This window comes from Pleurodeles waltl, chromosome 4_1 (assembly GCF_031143425.1).
Source record: "Pleurodeles waltl isolate 20211129_DDA chromosome 4_1, aPleWal1.hap1.20221129, whole genome shotgun sequence".
In the NCBI taxonomy this organism is placed as follows: Eukaryota; Metazoa; Chordata; class Amphibia; order Caudata; family Salamandridae; genus Pleurodeles; species Pleurodeles waltl.
In genome coordinates this window covers 277,023,103-277,044,739 of record NC_090442.1, presented here as the reverse complement: position 1 = coordinate 277,044,739, position 21,637 = coordinate 277,023,103, and positions in this window count along the sequence as shown.

Below are 21,637 nucleotides of genomic sequence, written 5' to 3'. Positions count from 1 at the left end.
CGAATGCTGGGTGGCTAAATATTAACCTGGGCAAGATCCCTTCACTAGACTTTATTGCAGACCACAAGAGTAACTTAAAGATCCACACAGGGTATAATATATTTAGTGAGCAGAGGCTAACTGACTTGGCAACACAACCTTTTTGCTGGAGTCAGTAACTCGAAATGAGAGTGGAGGAAAACATTATGTGGAAATCTTTGGATTGGTACAATTGTTAATATTTGCAAACTTTAAGGTACACCATGATAAGCTTTAATTTCGTTTCTATTAGACGCCAGCTAGGTTACACAAATGAGGATGTCAGAGAGATTCCCAATATCCTGGATGCCAAAGCAATGAAGCAGATCAGATACATAAATTTGCTTTAACAGACTTTTGGGGAAAAGTGCTCTAAAAACTCTGTCATATTTAAGTCCAGTTTTGTAACCAGATTATAGTGCTAGGTTTAGAATAGTCTTGCCTCTACTAACGATGCTCAATTTGTTTTGTTCTGGTAATGAGTGCAAGATTATGTATGCATTGCCACTGTGTTGATCAGCCCTCATCCTCCTGACCTATGGCACTGGTGGGCTAAATCTGTGAAATGTTATCAGCTTAATGCCACTTTGTACAAAGGTGAAGAGTAGATACAAACGAAATAAGGTTTTTATAAAGTTTGGGGACCACTGAATAGTTTATAGGCTATCATCCTGAAAAATATTCAATTGGATATTTATAAAGATAAGGTTATGTTTGTTATTGTTGGCAACAATCGCAACAAATGTGGGTCTTTTTAATGGCCAACGTATTTTATTAAGAACGCACTTTGGCGCCTCTTGTGTGAACGGATGTTGTTGTTTTTTTTCACTTTCATAACAATAAAAAAAACATTCACCTGAAGAATCTACTAGGCAGCGCAATTGAACCGACATTTAGAAAGGAATATAGGGCCTGATTACAACTTTGGAGGACGGTGTTAATCCGTCCCAAATGTGACGGATATACCACCTACAGTATTACGAGTCCATTATATCCTATGGAACTTGTAATACGGTAGGTGGTATATCCGTCACATTTGGGACGGACTAACACCGTCCTCCAAAGTTGTAATCAGGCCCATAGTTTCTTGTTTATCACACACTGTAAACTTCATCGCATCAAGGTGCATTTGGGCACAGCAGCACTAATATAGGTTTTTGTTCCTAGGCAAACATACAAGGCATTAGCTGAAACATTTCAATGTCAGAGTATGCAGAGGGGTCGGTTGATTTACTATGCACTTTGACACTCGTGATGATAATCAAGTGCTCTTCTGTCTGATGTATGTAATCTTCTATTTACATTATGTTGCCCCCACTCCTCTTTCGCGTCTATGGTTCTTCTACCTGTCTTGCTCTAGATAAATGAAGGACGCTCCCCAGTGTCCTTGTGGATAGATCTGCTCTATAAAAATACCATAAAAATGTTGTCTCTAACCTCAGCAGTAATCTGCTGTCCCACTATTAATTCACCTTCTCTTATATCTAAAATTGACTTTCTTGTCATTACGTAAACTACAACATCATGGCATCACTTCATCCAAAGCATCAAGAAGATGATTTTTAAGTTAAAATAATCTAAAACAGCTATGCAAATATCACTACTATATTTTTAATTTGTTTAATGAATGTACTTTTGTTAATTTAAGGGTACTTTTGGTATTAAGTAACTAACGGGAAATTAAGTTATGTAAATAATTAGAGGCTAGGTTTAGTGTATATTATTGTTATTTATTATTTTATTGACAATGAATTTAGTTTCATTAAATATCTAGCGCTGATATCCAGTGAAGTTAAAACATTAAATTAAAAATACGATTTCACAGTTCTGGCCGTCAATAAGAATTCCCAGAAAAAACCTAGAGCATATCAAGTGTCCTCAAATGTGATAATTCTCCGTACAAGTGGGTCCGTCAACCACAATTACTAGAAGGATAGTGTATGGGCCCATGTGTACTCATTGCTGATCTTCAAAGGTTTACAAATTTCAGTCTTCCAAACAGATCGTTTACTCCCTGTAGTGGTTTAGATTTCAGATGGTATTGCATGGCGATTAATAAACGTTTTATTTTACACCTAACTTACCTAACCCGTGTATTGTTCTTCTGTGGCCTTCTCAAGGTTGGTAAATCAAAATACACTCTTATCAGCTATGTACAAATGTTATAAACATCTGTCCGCTATTCTTCCACTGAAATTCTGGGGCCCGTATGACTATGATTTTGCAACCGTTCCTGCACTTGTCTCTCAGGGTAGCGAGGGTGAGCAGTCCAGTGGTCTCAGAGAGGTAGTGTGGTGGGCAAGAGCTCAGAACTCAACAATTAACCCACAGACACAATAATGTAACATCCAGACCAGTGTTTATCTTTTGTGCAAAAAATAAAATACTTTTAATCTCAAAACAGAACACAGATCAATGAGAATGTAATACAAGGTTGTAATCTAAGTTTTGGTTAACAGTAAGGCACTACACCCCACTTCGGCCAGTGTTGTCTCTAACTCCTACAGTCGGGATTCTCTTTCACTGGCCAACACACCTCGACTTAGGAATGGATCAGGCAAAGTTACAGATAGCAACAATTTCTCCCATAGGTCAAATGAAACTCAGTTTAATACCTTCAAGCATGTGTGGTATGTTTTTCCGTATGAGTGTTAGTCTCAAGTCCACGGTGCAGGCCAAGGCCCAAGTTTAACTGCTGGTTATAGATGCAGTTGTAACAGTGAGTTATGCTCCAACCCTCCCGGAGGCACCTCCTCTTCTGTGGAGGCGCGAAGGAGCTTTGCCTCTGGACAATGTTTGCTGGATGAGATTGGTGAGGCAGTTCTGCGCTGCAACATGTGACTTCAGCAGAGGTTACCTTCCTTGCTGGCTGCAGACTGAAGTTTACAGATTCTGCAGTTGTGGACTCAGGCTGAGTCATCTTCAGAGGCAGACTTTTGGACAGTGCGGCCTCCAGGCTGAACATGGTTTCCCACTTCGACTCAGACATGGCAGCACCAGTCTTTCGAAAACTTGTAGAACTGCTGAGCATCACAATGATACTCTATTTATTACAATCTTAGTGTGGCTATTTAGGAAACCATGCACAAGTACAGGAAGGCCCAGTCACAGCACAAGTCACTCTTGACTTCACTTTCTGGGATAGTCGGCTTTCTCTAGGTGCTCTGCAAACCAGGAACATGCTGGGATTCTCCTCCTGCAGGGTCAGGAACACTACTTCCCTCTCTCAGCAGGCGGGCTTCTAGGCACTTCAGGTAGACAATTAGCTTCTCCAAGTGAAAACTTCAGGTGATGTCCCCGCAGCTCTGGTAAACTGGCTGCGAAAAAGACACCAACCCTCGTTGGATAGTAGTTGTTAGAGAACTATGTGAAGCATTATCTTTCTTGATTAAGAAGAACGCGGGCCTGGAAAAGGAGAAGGGATTTGGATTCTACTTTTATACATATTTTCCAGACTGGGTATGTGGAACCACTCTCTACAGCAGCTTCAGAACCAGTTTATGTATTTTCTCTTTCAAAAGTTGCTTACAGGATGCTCTGCAGGCAAAGCTTTTGGGTAAAGTGATGGCTTGCGTATCAGGTCACAATGGACACCATGAAGAGTGAGATCCCTGCAACTAGCTATCGTTAACCTTCCTGAAGCAGTAATCAGGCACAGACAACTGGGCAGACCTTTGCTAGTCCTCGCCTTGAACAACAGAAACTGCAGTCCCACCTCTCACCTCTACCATCCACCAAATTGAGGTGCTTCAGAAGGATGAACCAGTAGCCCTTTGCTAAGAAGACCCTCATTACATTTCTAATGGTAGCTCTGTCTCCATACTGAATAACTTCAATGTCTGTGTCTCCACCCTCCAGCCACAGAAATGCAGGCAATACACTTCCATTGTCTGGGAAAGTTGTCCTCATCCTCCATCTTGTGCCGTGATAAACCAGGGGCATACAAAATGTATCCTGGTGCTCTACTATGCAAATGCATACAACCTACAGTTACACCTTCATTGCACATATACACACTCACAATACACCAAATACACACACAATGTCACCTCAAGGATCTGGGTTTCATATAACAGCTGCACTTTACATGAGAGGAGTCAGTAGGCTTGACTCTCTCCCTGACAAAATGAAATATGACTGGTCACAATATTGAGTCACAAAACAAGCAAAACTTCCACCACCACTTTATGTAATGCACCCAGGACATGGACAGGAGTCTGATGCCCACCAGGAGGGCACATGCTGTGGGCACCTCCAGGTCAATGAATGGCTCTGGGACCTTTCACTACTATGGTCATGCCTAAGCCTCTGCACAGAAGCTAAATTAGCCTGACCCAAGGGCCGAAATAAAAGTTAGGATACCAGTTCCACTAGTAGTCAGGCATTCAGCACAGGTGTACTCACCAATGTACTACACAGAAAACACTTCTGTTCTAAAAGTAAGCAACCGCCCTCTCCAATATATCAGGCCTCTGAGCAGCAGATACTGTGTAAGAGTCTAATGGGAGTGGATGGAGCTGCAGCGGTCACCATGACTGTGCCTAGAAAGCATGTTAAACCCACCAGCAGCTAGAGGGGGTAAAGCCAGCAGACATGGCACCTGGTTCGAATGGTGCTTCAGTAATGCACTTTGCTTTGCATCTGTGATTAATAAATACAAACCATGGAAGCATCACCTCAATCATGAGCTGCTTTTCTTTCCTCCAAAGTGGCATTTCATGCCTGGCGGTTTAAGACTTTCCCATAGAAGCGCCACTTCGTTCCTGGAGAATTATTTGCCCTGTTCCTAATCCTCTCACCTGTATCTCCGGAGAAGGCTGTGCACGCCTCTAGCAGAACAGAAAATGGCTTTAATTACTGCAATAACCACTAAGAGACCAACCAAAGGCAAACCTCAGGCTCGGAGCCACTTTGCAAAGTGGCACATAAATGCTATAAATAAACGATCTCCAGATGTCATGCAGCATAAGTAAGCAACTGAGAACGCTTATTCATAAGAGATTAATATGGTGACCAAGAGGCAAAAACATACCCTTACATATCCTGTCTACAAGTCGGCTTTCCTCAGTGGCTCTGGATAACTTCTCTGGAGTCATAGCCAGACTCTCATGGGCACCCAAACATGATTCCATCATCATAACAACTCGGAGGCCACATGGCAACAGCCATGCAACTCTATTGTCTCTACTATCAGACAGCTCTCCAGTTCTATACATACTGAACAAAGAATGGGATTCCGGAAGCAAGCTCCAAATTGGTTATTTGACTTCAACTCCAACCATTAACAGATCGTGAAGAATGGCTAGTAGATTTTAATCTTTCTCGCATGACATAAGAGTTCCCCACTGAGCTATACTCTTTCTAGGTAATTTTTTCCAATGTAGTCTCCCTCATGTTGCGGATACTCATTTATCTATGGAACATTTTTTTGGGATGTACCATTTTTTTCTAATGAATATATTTGGAATAAAATTCTTGGACTCCAAGCCAAAACATACTCATCAGGTGTCAATTCCTGGGCCAATTAACTCATAAGGAAGAATGAGAGTCACAAGGCTGCCTTCTCTCTTCCTATCAGTAATGAACCACAGGGAAACTGCAGATCATGCCTCATCAAGGGTTTAAAGTCCACTCTTCTCATAATACAGTGTTCATTGGGTATTTTAGTAAAGGCAGCAACCCATACTATATTGAAAGATGTGATTTGTCCCACACTGTAATGAACAGTAAAAGAAGAAGGAAGGAAATAAACCTGTCCTGGATAAAACACCCGCTATTCAACTTTCATATAAATTGCAACTCCATTTAGTAGCTGGACACATATTGGGATAGGTATGCCCAGACATGGGTCCAGTGCACACTGTGCCACTGGAACCAAGCTATACCCAAATGATGAGCCATAATAAGAGCAAAATGGCCCTAGGTTACATGTGTTCCAGTTCAGGGAGGAGCGGGTCTGGCAGTTTGGGCTGCACTGTTCTGGAGCAGAGTCAAGACTGATTTGTATATGGCTGGGTCCAAACTGAGCTGGCACAGTGTGCAAAATAACGATGGACTTGGATGCAGCCCGAGTAATTACCAATGTCTGAGATTAAATTAGACATCACTTTTTATATGCTTCAATTTAGCCACCAGGTTCCCAGCTTTGAAAGTGCTTTACCTTATGGCCTAAGACTACAAGACCATCTATGCATGGCCCTAATTAGGCATGATGAAGTGAGAATCTATGTGGGCAGTAATCACACAAAGTGCTCCTCTTTATAAATATCCTAGGGGACACCTCTCCTGCCAAGTAATGGTTGGTGGGGCTACCAATTTGAATACTTGGGCCAAGGCTTTTTTCTTTATCATTTTAGAAGAGGTCTCTTAATTTTTTCACCACCCCACTCTGCAAATCCTGTGAGATCAACCCAGTACTCAGCTATTTCCCAAACACTCTGTGTGCACTTGTATGAGAGCTTGCGTAACCCTCGAACTTGCAGGATAGCCCATCCTCCCTGTTTCATTGTAATGAATGTCTGGTATGGCTCCGGGGTCAAGAGGAGCCCATTATTCTTAGTTTGTAGCAATCTGAGATGACGTTCTTTTTCACACACTGGCTTTTGCTCTCTTGCCTGCTGAAAAAGTTGACTGAGGAAAAGGGAGCACCTAGCATGCAAACTAATAAAGGATTTTTGTATCATGTGCTCACCAAGGGACCATGGATGCTGTATGCTGTCTGAGGAACAAGAGCAAATGACAGTGAAGGAGTGAAACCAGTGGTATCAGACACCAGACACCTGAAGTGATGATCAAGTATACTTGAGCTAGAAAACACACTGTGCGGCAGCCTTGCACTTCCTTGTACCGCTGGAGAGGCTGTTGTGGGTCACCATTACCACCTAGTTTGGGTACCCTTATTGTAGCATTAGACACATAGACTGTGCCTTTTACATTCAGACATGTTTTATTAATTTCATATTTTTTTAGCACAGCCAGCTTTCAAGCTTGTTGTTTTTATAGTTTAATCAGCTCCTTCTTTCCAAGAAGACATAGTTGTTTATGCTGCACATTTTATCTGCTATTTGTACAACATGCATTAGGTGCCTTGCTCAAGGCTGTCATGTACGGTACATGATATACTGACTCGTATTGCCACTTCAGGAGCTTAGAAGTCAGTCCCCATTTTATAGACACGTCAGGCCTATTCTTAGAACTCTGTAGGATTTATTTTATAAACAACGCATAGGCCTAAGGGGGGCAGAGGGCATTCCAGTCATGGCTGTCCCGGGAGGCACTCCATTCCACAGACAGCTCTGCTTCCCGAGAGGATTGCCACCCAGACAACAAGCAGACCCGTGCTATCTCATACAGGTATGGGTTCGGGGGTACTCCCTTAGTTCGGGACGTGCAGAAGAGTTACTATTGCTATGCTCTTAGACCTAGACAAAGGGTATAGGTAGGAATCTCTAGGCTTTCTAGAATCATATAAAATGGTTTGGTTGTTTATCTTCTTTACACTGGTTGTAATGGTGATTACTGTACTATGTTCCATCTGCCTTATTATCACAGCTCATTCTTTTTATAGTAGGGTGCAATTGCTTCAGTAAATGCACTGAAATCCAGTTTGCAACTAATGTTTCTGCCTTGGCATGTTTGAGTCCTTGAGTTAGCAAAATGTGTTTGATCTGTTTCCACAACTTCCCTGAGGAGTCAGAGTGTCAGGCTCAGGTTGCCACAAACCACCTTCTCTTTTCTATGGCTGGGTGAGGCACTGTGGGCTGGCCAGAAGTTAGGCCGACAGCTTCCAAAGTGGTGTGGAGTTGACTCAGTCTCCCACACTCGGTGGTGCTGCCGCCCTAAATATGCAGTCTTATTACCATAATAGGAACTGCAGGACAGGGCTACAATGTCTCACATTACCCTCACCCGGGAAAGTTTCTCAATAGACGGAGCTTGAATTCGCGAGAGACCTAACCAGTTCATAACTTTTTTTTTTTGGTAATCTTTTTTCATTTCTCCAAGGTCCTGTGCCATGGAAACCTGTCAGGAAGAGGGACCCAAAGCCTGTAGGAATCAGTCTGCACATGAATTTTGTAACTTCTACAGGTCGTTTCTGGATTCCATACCTAACAAAAACACTTCAAATGTGACCAGCCTGTTTGGGCCTGTGAAAATTCAGTACCCCAGGGACACCATAAATTTAGATACAACTGGCCAATTTAAATGCACTGGCCACTGACCATGTCACAGTTGCCCTAAATGTTAGTGGGAGCTAGGGATGGCTCTCAGAAATATTTTGATGTAACATCTTTTTGAAGTGTGTGCCTTAATCCTCACCCTTTGTGACCTGCAGTTGATAATATAACAGGACTTTCTCTCAATGACATTAGCATAATCCATGAGCTAAAGAGACACTAGACTCTTGTGCCTGACTGGGCTAGTAATTAAAGCTACAGTTCCTCCGTTCCCAGTGACTTGACTGTCTATGTGTAAAGCATTGTAGAGGCCCTAAGCCAGAGCGCATTCAATGTGCCTAAAAATAGAGAGCTCAAAGACTTGCAATGAATTGTGACAGCCCCAAATAATGGTTGTGTTACCCAGGCATACTTGAGCACCTATAATTGTTAGGAACCTCTAGATTTCACTATTGTTATTTGTGATAACTAACCCCCCACCAACTCCTTGGGTAATCCTTGACTTATTATCTATAGTTTCCCCCCAAGGGCAATAAGGGAGTCTTGGTCAACCACGGCAAGCAAACATTTCTAGATAAACTGAGACAGTGAGGAGAAAACAGTACTATCAACGAACTGATGCTGCCCATGCCTCACTATTTACTACAGAACACAAAGTAAGGACCAGCAAGGACTATGGCACCCCCATCCTGACTTTATCCCATTTTTTCTACTGGATTCGTCATTTTCATCATTTTCTCTGCTGCCTTACACATCTCACACAATTTTAAGTACCTATAAATGTTCAATTTAAAGTCTTTTGCATTACTTTTTGGGATGTTTCCACTTAGCAAATGCTGTCCTGTGCACACTAATTCATCTTTTGACCCATATTCCAGATTTTGTTTAAACTAAAATGCTGTAAGCTCATAATAATAGCGTAGGCTGTATTCCAAGAGCCCACCACCCACACTCACCAATTAAAATAAATACACATAGAGACAGAAAAAAACATTTCTAAGGAAACAGGATTAGTAAAATAATCAGAAAGGTGAACGGGAATTAATCCTAATATTACATCTTTGTAAGCCTTGACATAAAACAAAAGTATAAACTTTGTTAAGTAACTTGGCACATTTATCTACCATGACAAAATAACTTCAGATAATTTAGGGCTATCCTGGATAACTTTAACTGGCATTATGATAAATGCTGGTTTCTCCTATCTCTTATTGTCTCTACATTACTGATGTTTGGGCTGATTATTAAGTAACAAACTTTAGGGACAGAGAGGGAGGAAAGATTTTCTGGATGCGGAAAATGGACACTGGAAACGGATTGTGCGTTATCTTCGGACTGAAGAGTTGACTGCATTTTTGTATCTTCTTTTCTATTTTATTATTTTTACTTTGTAATCACATTTATGGCTGTCCCACTTAGGAGTTTGTAAGGTTCATTTAAAATATATATATATTTCAGGGGGATCTATCTTTATACTTTCTTCCCAAGCTGCTGCCAATTATAACACTTGTTTTTAGACAAATAAGTTATTTTCAGCTTTGTTGTAGGTGTAGTAGCATTTAGGACTGTCAATTCATGCTCATGAAAGCATCATCATCTTTTGGCTCCTTTATGTCTCTACTGGAAATGTTTCTATATTCCCGGGCTTTTTACTGATGTCACACTCTTCAGCTGCTGAAGCAGGCTCCAGGATTGCTTTTTGAGGCCCAATTATCTTGTACAAAAAAATAAAAACAGAAGTCAATGTTGATGACTAAGGGCCTGATGTACAGGCAGACAGATTACAAATGTAGATGCAAATTGGACACTGACATTTTGCAACCTGTATTATTTTGCGATACAGGATAGTCTAAGATTAAGAATCTGGGTTAGATAGAACATCCACTAAAGTACAAACCTGTTTCCCCAGACGAACCTCTGGAAGTGCTCTGCTGCCCAGGTGCACACAAAAATTTCTGTTTCAATGACAGAATAGCGTTTTTCACCTTAACTCAAGGCTCTAGCACTATATGCTATGACCCATTGTCTCTGCCCTTAAAGGTGCTGTAGAATGGCACCCAGTTACAATTACTCGCAAAAACTGCTACAATACAATGTTTACCCACCACAAAAGATTTCAAGAAAGGTACATGCACAATATTTTATTTTAGATATTTGAAATCAACTTTTTGTGCACCCCCACAGAAACATAACATTCTTCTTCAGTAGCAAACGTAAAGGTGGTACTTTGTAGGAATAATCAGCAACAAACTTACCATAATATTACACAAGTCCGAAAAAGGATATCAACTGGTCTTTGGAAAGAGGTTCAGGGAGTTCAAAATTGCTTTTGCATGATTCAATTTAGATTTTGGCCTGTCTTTGTACATATTGTTTCCCACACATTAAAATATGTCACAACCAAACTTATACTTTCAAGCTTGTGCATCACACCTGTCTCTAGGAGTGCTTGGAGGTCTTTTTCAAGATTCCTGTCATGCTAGCCCTCCTACTTGCAAATACTAGTGTATCATCCTGAAACGGGACAGAACCATTACCTCTCTCACATGTTTCTTTCATTATACTGTGAAAAAGTGATTCATTTTCCAGTATAACCTGATCAGATGGATTCACAAGCTCCTGGGTTGAAAACTGTGATGTACCTCGCAATGCAGATAGCATTTAGGTATGTTCAGAAGCAAAAGGCGATCAAGCCACATGTCACTATTCAAGCAGCGCAGGTCAACCCGAAGACCTAAATCTCCTCAGTGTTTAAGGGGAAATAACAACAGGACCTACCGAAAGAGAAGGCCCCTACCTGGATCTAGGGTGTCTTTAGAACAAAGACCATTTAAAATGTTCTTGAGCTTCCCTCTGTATGACAAAGGAATATTCCTCATATAATGTACTACTGGTGTGGCTACTTTTGACACAATTCAGTGCTGATAGGTCTTGTATACCCACAGTCAGTTACTAAGTACGCTGCTGAACTTCTCTGTCAATCTTTACACATAAACATTCTTGTCAGTGGGACTGGATCAATGACCTACACTGGATGATCGGCTTTTGGGTCCTATTTGATACCCAATACCTCCTGATATGACCGTCCTGAAATGGGATCCTCCTTATCTGACACATACATTTTCTCATTAATTCTATAACATTTAAAGTTCATGCCCCCCCCTCAAAAATAACCAAGGATGTTGATTTTATGGCCTATCTATCCTTCTGGGGTAATATCATTAGGCAACAATTTCCTTGAGCACCAAAAACTCCAGACAAGTGATGGACTCAAAATGGTGAGCCATGCACGAGTCCACCATGGTGTGTACCTCTTCCCCATCAATTGGGATGTTACATATTGGCAACCCATTACATCTCCTTTTCATCCCTACACTCCAGACAATTTTAGGATTTAGATCTAGGTTGTCTGTGTCATTTTCCTCTGACAAATCCACTTTTTCTTCTCTACATACCTTACTAAAATGTATTTTGTGCCTACACTTGCTACAACAATGTATTTCTAGCTGGGGAAATGTCTGCATTTCCAATGTGGCTATAGCTGTCGCTCCTATACCACATGGCAGTATTCTTCCTCTCTGGAAATTAAACTGTATCATTTTACTTTCTAGCCTTACCTTCCCAATCTTTGTGCCCAACAACACTACATTTCAATATTACGTGCCACTCTGATTTCCTCTATTAGTATTTTCATTGCTCTATACTTTTTGGTTGTCAATAGCATATTTAAGGATGATGTCTGTCAACGTCTAGATTCACTCCTAAACGTTTTTGCTATTAGTTTCCATGACCCCTTAGGTTTTGATTGAGAATGATGTTCACAAAATCACATCTGGCCACTAATGTTCTTAAAACAGCTATGTAGTCATTGAGTGATTCGCCTAACTCTTGCAGGCTATAATAGAATTTGAACTGTTGCGTCACAGTATGGACTTTCTTAACTCATTTGATTAGAAGTTGGTTGTCAGCATATTGAAACATATCTCATTTGTAGCATTATGCAAGGCTGGTAACAGTTTAAATTGCCTACTTACCTCACTCCCTAAAGATAGTTTTCTTAAGGATGTGCATTTCATCCCCTTCTAACATTTCAACCTTGGCGAGAAACATATCTTCCCATACATTCCTCTCTAATGGTGGTTCTCCAGCAGGAGAAAGTAAAACACGGTGGCATTAGGTAAGTACACATTTAGTAAAATAAGATTAAGTTAATATAACAAAAACCCAAAATAAAAAGCTAAAACAACGAAAAGTGGTCACTGGGGGTCTTGTTGGGCATACTTGGGGAACATCTCATGAATTTATGTTGCTTTCAAATATAGGAGTACACCGTTCAGTTGATGGAACACATAATGGTTTATTTAACAAACTATAATAACAAAAGTGGTCTAAGCTGTCTCAAAGGAAAATAGTATAAGATTGTACATGATAAGGTAGATTGAAAAATGTGACAGTTATCCTTATGTAATCAATGCAAACAGTTAACTTGTGAAGTTACAAGTTTTCTGATTTTGTTGAGTCTATTCATACATCCACCCAGTGCCAGGTAGGTATGAGTCACAACCGAAGTAACTATTACAGTACCTGTTTCACCTTCCGTTACTTGTGTTGATAGGAAAAAATAAAATCAATAGGACTTCCCTTGCAAAGTTTGCTTTTAACAGATGTTCTTCACCAGTGATGTCATGAGGAGAAAGAGAATCAAACTGAAGTGTTATAATGCCACTGCACAGGTAACATGGCATGCTCACATGAAACGCCGTTCATGGATGAACTGGAGGAACTGAAAGTGGAAAGCAAAGTGTGAGCTCAATACCACACCTACATGAGGTGCCTTGCATAAATAAAATGGCGTAAGAAAGTGGAATGCAAAGTTTTCCACACTTCACCCTACTATGTGAGAAGTCCAGAGCTTATTACAAGACTCAAGAAAAAAATGATCCTTCCACAAATTTCAACTTGTCGAGTGGAAAAGGTGGTTTCACTGAGGAAATACTCCATCTGGTCCAGTGGAGTGGCCATTCCTATGAAGTGACAGAAATGTCTGTTTGTTGCTCCAGGCCCGCTCATCGCAACTGATACAGTTGAAGTAGACAGTGACACTAGTAGAAGTTCTTTAATGGGTTTATTAATCTGAAGCAGAAAAGTCATACGGCAAAAGGAGCACCAGAGGTAACCTGCATTGGGTATGGTCACTAAATCCAACTGCCTACACTTATGAACAGCCTACATGAGTCTGTGTTCTACATCAGTGTTCTCATTCTCACAGCTGAATACAAAATACTACATTTCCCCACAACACCATCACCTAATCTGGCAAAATATAACCAAACCCCACCTAGGCCAAAATAAGGAACAACCTGGTCACAAATGAAATCACTCCATAGTGGAATGGGTGCCCTCCATGGTAGTGTAAGAATCCTAATGGACTCAGTTTCTTTAAACGTATAGCAAATAATATTTAGAAAGTCCTCCCAAACCAAAACAAACATTCCAGACAACGCTATAAGAAAATTCACCATCCTCATCCACTATGCTTTGGAAAGTCGTCTGGGAAATTGCCTCAACAGCGAAGATCTAAGGCAATTAATTTTAAAAGTGTGTCTCTGGGGACATTTGCCAGCAATACCAGATTTTATACTAAATAGGATCAGAACAGCCAGTTCCTATTTCAGTGTGTTTTAGTTGTTTCAATGAGGAAAGCTCCAGCAAGAGTCTAGCCTACACAGACCCAGTTCCCAGGGACTAACTGGACTTGAGTCTATCCTGTAAATCAGTTAGTGCGATTCAATCCATTCCAGTGCACACGTACCCTGAAAAAAGGAAGCTTTCCTAGACAGCAAATGCCAACCATTTGTGAATTGGGGAGCACAGCTTATCCTTCTAAACCACTCTCTGCTTATACTGTAATGGAAGGATGCTCTCACTTAAAAGGCTATTGACTGGAGTACAAAGCATTTCTTCGCCTAATATCCACTGTGATGGTTGTCTTCTTGCAGTAAACCTTTCATGGTACCATAATAAAATTATTGACTACCAGTAATATAATTAGAGGGAGGTGCAGGCATTAAAGAACCTAAATGATGTGTAGTCTGTAAATGACCATTTTATTTTACTCGATCAGACCTAGGTGTTCTTCTATCCTTACAGCAGGATGCCTCTTTTCTTATTAGAACAATTAAGTAGAGGAGGAGGAAATATGGAAAGAGGTATCACTAATTGCAGGTTATAAGGATACTGCAAGTCACCAAGGAGGCAGCTGTCACTTGCACTCATTTTTGGGGACTAGGGCTAATTTTTCTACCATCAGACTTAGATCCAGAGCAAGAAAGAGAAAGGCAGAAAAGGGAGAATGGAGGAATCAAAGACAGATAGGAAACAGTGACAAAGGGAGAAAGCAGGAATGAAAAAGATCCAGCCAAAATGAGGTAGCCACAGGAAGTGTAGGGTGTTGGATGAAAGAGGCAATAGGTGGAATCAAGAATAACCAACCCTGGTATATGGGTAGCCCTGGCATTCAGTGGCACTGGCGGTAGGCTCTCAAGACAAACTGGGCACCTGCAATTATGTCTGCCTCATTGACACTGTGAAAACTATTCCTCGGTGTATTGAGTCCAACGTCAATTCTGCTGCTGTTTGGGAGTTACATACAGCACGAGGCGAATGCTGCTGGGCTATGAACACGGGTTCAGTGATTTATAAAGAGGGATGTACATGTAAGTGAGTCAGTAAATGATCTGACGACTAATGAAGAGGTATGTATGTCTGCGTGTGTCAGAAAATGAAATGACGATAGGCCAGCGCAGTCACATATGACGTGCAGTAAAGCCTGCAAATGCAAGCAGGAGTCATAAGAAGAAAAAAAATAGGCCCACAACTTTCATCTTCTTGCAGGGGGCCGGGGACATATGTCGGCAAAAAAACCTCGGCAAGGTCATTCCCTAATGAAAATGATTAGTTGTCACCCTCGAATACCTACATCCTTAAAAAAAACTGCGAATCCCTTTTAATGTTCAACTGATGGCATGATGGGCTTCCCCAAATACATGCGAATCATACATTCCATGGGAAAGAGTTCTTGCATGTACAATACTCTCTGACTGGACTCCGGGTAGAGGCTAGGGTGAAGGAAATACAAGGCAGAGTTAGAGTTAAGAGTCAGGTGCTAGTTTCCACAAGAAACACACATCCTTTAAAAACAGTACAATAAGACAGGTGAATATAACTCTGGGGCCACCGGCTGTCTTGTGAAAACGTGTCTATTTCTATATTTTCTGTTGGGTAAATGTGTTTTATTTTAAACTTATACTAGAAAAAATACCGTTCAGCAGCTTAACTGCAAATCCGTAGCAAAAACATGAGTTCTTATGCATTGTCGGTCCTGTGGTGATGTCTTATAGTTCTTATCTATGCATGGTGTGGCTTGGCTTTGAGGTAGCTGGTTTAGACAATATAACTCTACTTTGCTGTAGAATTATTATTAACATAGGGAGCTATCGATTTTTTTCTATCCAAAGGACTTAGAGCTTCGAACCAGAAACAACTCTTCTTGTTCTTCCTCCATTTGCCCAGCCAATATATCTGATGTTCTTTTAACTACTCCGTGATATGTGGAAAGACATGGTGTATCAATGGGTCTTACTCCACTCTTGGTCTTTTGGTGCCTAATACCCCTGGGATTGGGTTTTGTGTACAATAATGGCCTCCCCCAGAGACCTTTTTAGGTTGAGCGTGCCAGCGCTCTGGCCTGTTGTAATCTATCTGTGGGCTTTCAACCACACCCACCATACACCCATCACTATCAAAAATCCTTTGTTTTAATTGGTAAATGCTTTACATTTGTCCCTCCTTGGGGCAGTTTTGTTACCGCCGTGGCCATCGACCCTGTTACATGGATAATTGCACTTTTGCTGATACATTTGACTCCGAGCGAACTTCTTTTTCCTTTTGTGTCTGTCCTCGTGCTCATGCTGGCCGTGGTGCTTTGAATCAGCTTGCTTATACCAACTGGTTTATTTTTCATTTTCAATTTATGTGGCGAAATAAGTCCAGTTAGGAATTTACAACGCTAATAGCTCCAACTGGAGCACACACCAGACCCATTACATTGAAAATGCTTGTTTAATGAGGTTGACTGTCTTCGTATTTATTGCCCTCGTTTCATCTCAAGATAAGTGACATCTGAAGGCTTCTTTTGTCCCTCCAGTTTCTCATGCAGGGTTGAAGTCCTATCTTTCCCGTTTTGTGCTCGATTATCCTCTGAAGTCGAGCTGATGCCTTTCATCTACTCTTTAAAGGTGACATTGTCTTTGGGCTCAGTAGGATGGAATACATCAACAATTTCCCTGACTGATGTCTTCAGCATTGTTTGTCTTTATGTGACTCTTCATGTTTGCTCGAAAGATCTTGGCAGTTGGATACTTTGCCTTTCAATGGTTCTGAAAAGGTCCAACATCGTTTACTGAGTTGATCCATGTGCCTTGACACTGTAAAATAAAACTTCTTTGAGGTCTGAATCGGAGTGGTGCCTCCCCTCAATCACGTCCGAGGTACTATCGCCTTCTCCGAAAACAATTTCCTCCCAAAGATGCATTTTGTTCCTCCAGTGCACCAACATAAACTTATCTCAATGGGTTAAGATTTTCAGTTTGAAAAGCGACCACGTATAACAGCCCTCTGATTTAAGGCCTTCTGGGAGGCATAACATGTAAACTGGCTGTGCGACATTAAGAATGAACTTTCAGTTGCAGTGGGGCAGAAACTGAAAAGGGGGCTCATCAGATAAAATGTCACTGAGGAGTCTCGGGGACACAACCCTCTACTATCAACCATTCTCTGAGTTTGTCAAAGAGCCTTCCTAAAAACCTGAAACCTCATTCTGCTGTTGCTCTCACGTAGTAATCTGTGGTCCTAGGACGACTCAATGCCACCTTTAAAAAAAAAAAAAAAAAAAAAAACTTTATTTTTATTATGTTTCAAGATGAACAACTAAAACAGTCAAAACAATCAGTGCTTGAGTTGCAGCTTTACAATTTTCATCAGTAGAATCTTATTCCAAGTGTACGCTCCAGAGTGATCTGTTACATAACATATTAACCAGAGGTGAAATCCATCAGATTTTACAAGATATGAATAACAATTAGACCAGGTCTATGAGCTAAAATTCTAGAGTCAACACAAGTATCTAAATGGAACTCCACCTGCCTGGTCATCTAATCACCCGCAGAAATGTGAGTCCAGGTCTCTCCCTCTGGCCCCAGTGTCCTTGTCCGTGGACGAATCATCTGTTTCATTACATTTTTCAAGTAAGTGAACCCTGAGCATTATCTCGTCAGATGTTTTATCATCTGTGCATGCTAAATGCATATGTTGCTCTGCTACCACTGCCCACTCCAGGAGGTCCCGCACCCAGTGATCTACCAATGGGGCCCTGGTTCCCATTCACCCAATTGCTATACTGCGTTTCACTATGAGTAAAGCTAATAGCGCAAGCCTGTGAGGGATATGACCTCTAGGCTTACTCACGACTCCCAGGAGTCCAGCTGTAGGTGAGAAAGGAATCTCTATCCCTGTGGCCTCCCATATTAGAGGTATCACCCGTACCCAAAAAAAGTGTATCGGAGAACATTTCCATGCCAAATATAAAAAGGTGGTATTTATAGTCCCACACTAGGGGCACTTAGGCTCTTTAGAGGGATCCATTTTGTTTAGCTTTGGAGAAGTTATGTATGTCAGGAGTAGAAAATTCTCTGTTGTTGCAGGAGATTGAACGGACTTGTGCTGTAGCTCTATCCTAGTCGGCATCCTCAAATGGAACCCCAAGTTTCCTCTCCCAGGCATCATGTGCTGGAACTGGGCGTTTCTTCCCATCCTCCTCAAGTGCCCTATAGAACAATGTAATCAGATGTCTCCCCTCCCCGCAGGCTGTTAAGGTCCACCGAGGATTGGGCGCCTCCTGAAAAGTCACCCAGAGCTCCTGCGCCACTCTCTCAAGCCGGGCATAATGAAGACATTGACCGACATTGCCAAATGCTTCCCAGGCATCTAGAAAGGAAATAAATCTTGCTCTGGGATATAAGTCTCCCACCAGCTGACATCTCACTGCCCTCCATCGACCCATGGACATGTCGATGTCCATCGCCATAAAGGCCTCCAAGTCCCACAATCATAACTCCCTAGAAAATGGAGCCACCCCACTAACCTTCCTTACCACCTTCTCTCAGAGCCCAGCCGTGTGTCTGACCAGGTAAGGGAGGGGTTGTTCCGACTGACCCCCCATGCATCAATATTCTGGGCATTGTGTCTACCCCATGCTGGGTTCCCAGAAGTCTCTTCTCCCAGTTGCCTGTGTCGGTTAGCCACCATGCAGCATGTTGCAGATGAGTTGCATAGTAGTAAAGTTGCATATCTGGTATGGCAAGGCCCCCCTCCACCAAATCCCTTCTAAGGATGTCTAATGCCACCCAGCCCATATCAGGGACACCATTAGAGTGTCCAACCATCAAAAGAATCAGGCTTCAAAAGGGAACAGGGATTTTTGGACCACATATAGGCACCGTGGGAGGAAGACCATCTTTGATACCACTACTCTACCTATCATGGACAGCATGAGTCTGTTCCAAAAATCTACAGAGCTTGCAAATCCCTGCAATACCCTAGCCACATTTCTTAGCTTATGTTCTGCCTCTGTGTGTGTGGCCCAGATCGCCAGATAACGAAACCCCCCATCTCCCAGGTGAGCCCCACTGTCGCAATTGGGCCTGAGGTCACCCCGTCAGCCCCCCTAATGGAATCAATAGAGATGTGCATTTATTGACATAAAGGCCAGCGACCTCACCAAAGGAGGCAGTAATTGCAGCAGGTGGGGGATTGCCTCCGCTGTGGAGTGGACATACACAAAAGCATCTTCGGCATATAACAACGCTATTTGTGAGTTCTCATCCACTGGAATACTCCAGGGCCACAAGTCCCTCTACAGGAGTATTTCAAGAGGCTCCATGGCAAGTTCAAACAGGAGGGGCGAGAGAGGGCACCCCTGACGAGTTCCCCTGCCAACCACCCAAGGCTGACAGGTCCCCTCCCACCCTCACAAGTATGATGGGATCTGTGTATAGTAAGTGTATCCACGCACAGAATCTAGGTCCAAAACCCATACCTCTTAACACATCCAGGAGGTATCCCTGTTCTATTGTATCAAACGCCTTTTTCATATCTAAGGAGACCAGCACTAGCTTCTCCTCACAGTCAGCAGTTTCATGTAGGACATGCACCAACTTGTACAGGTTATAGGTGGTACTGCGAGCTGGCATAAAGCTGCACTGGTCCTCCTGCACCAGGTCCCGGATCATCGTCTGCAACCTAGACACCAAGAGTTTCCATAATATTTAGAGATCTGAATTAAGCATGGTAAGGGGTTGATAAGAGGAGAGATGCGATAGGCCCCTTTTGGATTTAAGGCTTAAACATACTATCCCCTCTCACATAGTCCCAGGTAACCATCTTCTCTCCCGAGCTTCCAGAAAAACCTCCAAAAACGCTCCTTAAGTTTTGTTGAGTATGTCTGGAAAACCTCTACAGGGAAACCATCCCTCCGGGGCCTTTGATCTATAAAGTGCCTTTATAGTGGTTCCCAGCTCTTTTAGCATTATATCCGCCTCCAAATCCTGTGCTTGTTCCAGTGTTAGCCGGGGAACACCAAGTCCCGCTAAAAACATGTCTCCCTTCCCGTTAGCATCTACGGGGTAGCATGGTATATCATTTTAAAGTGCTCCAAAAAGGTATCTAGAATATCCTTTCACCCAGTCTAGGGTTCACCCTGTATATTATTTATATGTAGCATGGGAGGTATCTCTATTTCATTATTAAGAATCCAAGCCAGGAGTAGCCCGATTTGTCCCCTTCTCTTTCCAGGAGTTGACATTTTGTTTTCAGTGCTGCCTTATTTAGGGAGTTCCATTTGTTATAAAGTTCTCTGTGTAGTCTCAGCATTTCGGCTTGCACCTCAACCGAGTTTACTTCCCCAATCTGAAGGTCCGCTAGCCTCTAATCCTGCCCCTTAAATTCCACAGCTAGCCTCCTTCTCACCCCATAAACTGTACCCCATACACTCTCCCTTCATCACTGCCTTGAGGGCCTCCCACTCTACAGCTCTGGTTTACATACTGCCCCAATTCTTAGGGATATAATGTTGAAGGGACATCTCCAGGCAGCATCAGTCAGGAGGTCTGTAAGCATCCCCTGGGACCTCTGTCTCCTCAGTGCAGCACCCCACTGGAGCGTCATCAATACTGGGGCATGACCTGATAAAATCCTCAACATGTGCTTCACTGCAGCCAATCTAGAGTGGTCCATGCCACCAACCAGAAACCTATCCAGGCAGCTGTAGGTGTTATGTGTCAGTAAATGACAGCTATATTTCCCGCAACCTGGGTGTAAAGTCCACCAACTATTCTGTAGGCCCAAATTAGTCATCACTGTCCTTAGTGTCCCCACCATCAGCAGCTTGGTACCCATCATGGGAGGATGTTGATCGCCTTTCCCATTCAATATACAACTAAAATCTCCTGCCCATATGATGTCCTCTAAAAGTCCATGCATTTTACCATAGAGGTGTTGATTGTCAATATTTGGGGCATAAGAATTCAAAATGGGAATTTCCGGGCCTTCTAGAGCACCCTGTAGAAACAAATAGCGCCCCTTCATGTCCGCCTCACTGCAAGTGTGCTGAAAGGGCACACCCGGGGCCACCCATACCACAACCCCCCGGTGTATGAGGAGTAAGAGGCTGAAAACACCTGACTCCGCCATTTCTTGTTGAGTTTCTGTGTTTCAGAGCCCATAAGATGTGTATCTTTTATGCATTATGATGTCTCAGGTAGGAGTGGACCCTGTATCTCCTGGTGTAATCCCGGAGACCTCTAACATTCCAGTTAATCATTTTCAATTGATCAGCCATGCAAGTGGTGTGTGGGAGATAGGGACCCCTCCCTGCAGACATCCAGACTGACCCTCCGAATCCGCACTCCCCCTGCCAGAGAACCAATGTGTCCGCCATAGCTCCGCATTGATAAAACAAGCCAAAGACCTTCAACCATAGAGTCACATATTGAATGAACAAACGGAACACCCCCTCCACCTTGGATGAACAGTGAAAAAATCAAGCATTATGCTGTAAACCCAATACCGTTCCTGCTGCAAGGACCTGCAGCCTACTCCCACCCACCCCAACCATTTCCTAACACGATTCCATGGAAATGAGTCCCCGATATCAACCCCTGGATCAGAATGTAATGCCAACACCCCTATGGGGGTGGGGGTGGGGGAGAAAGACAAGTTGCAGTACTTTTCACTCATCACAGTACCCTATACCCTCATAAAGACAGGCATTATCAGTTGACCAACCCCACATATAGTTCCATCACTAGGACCTCATTTCAGGCTAT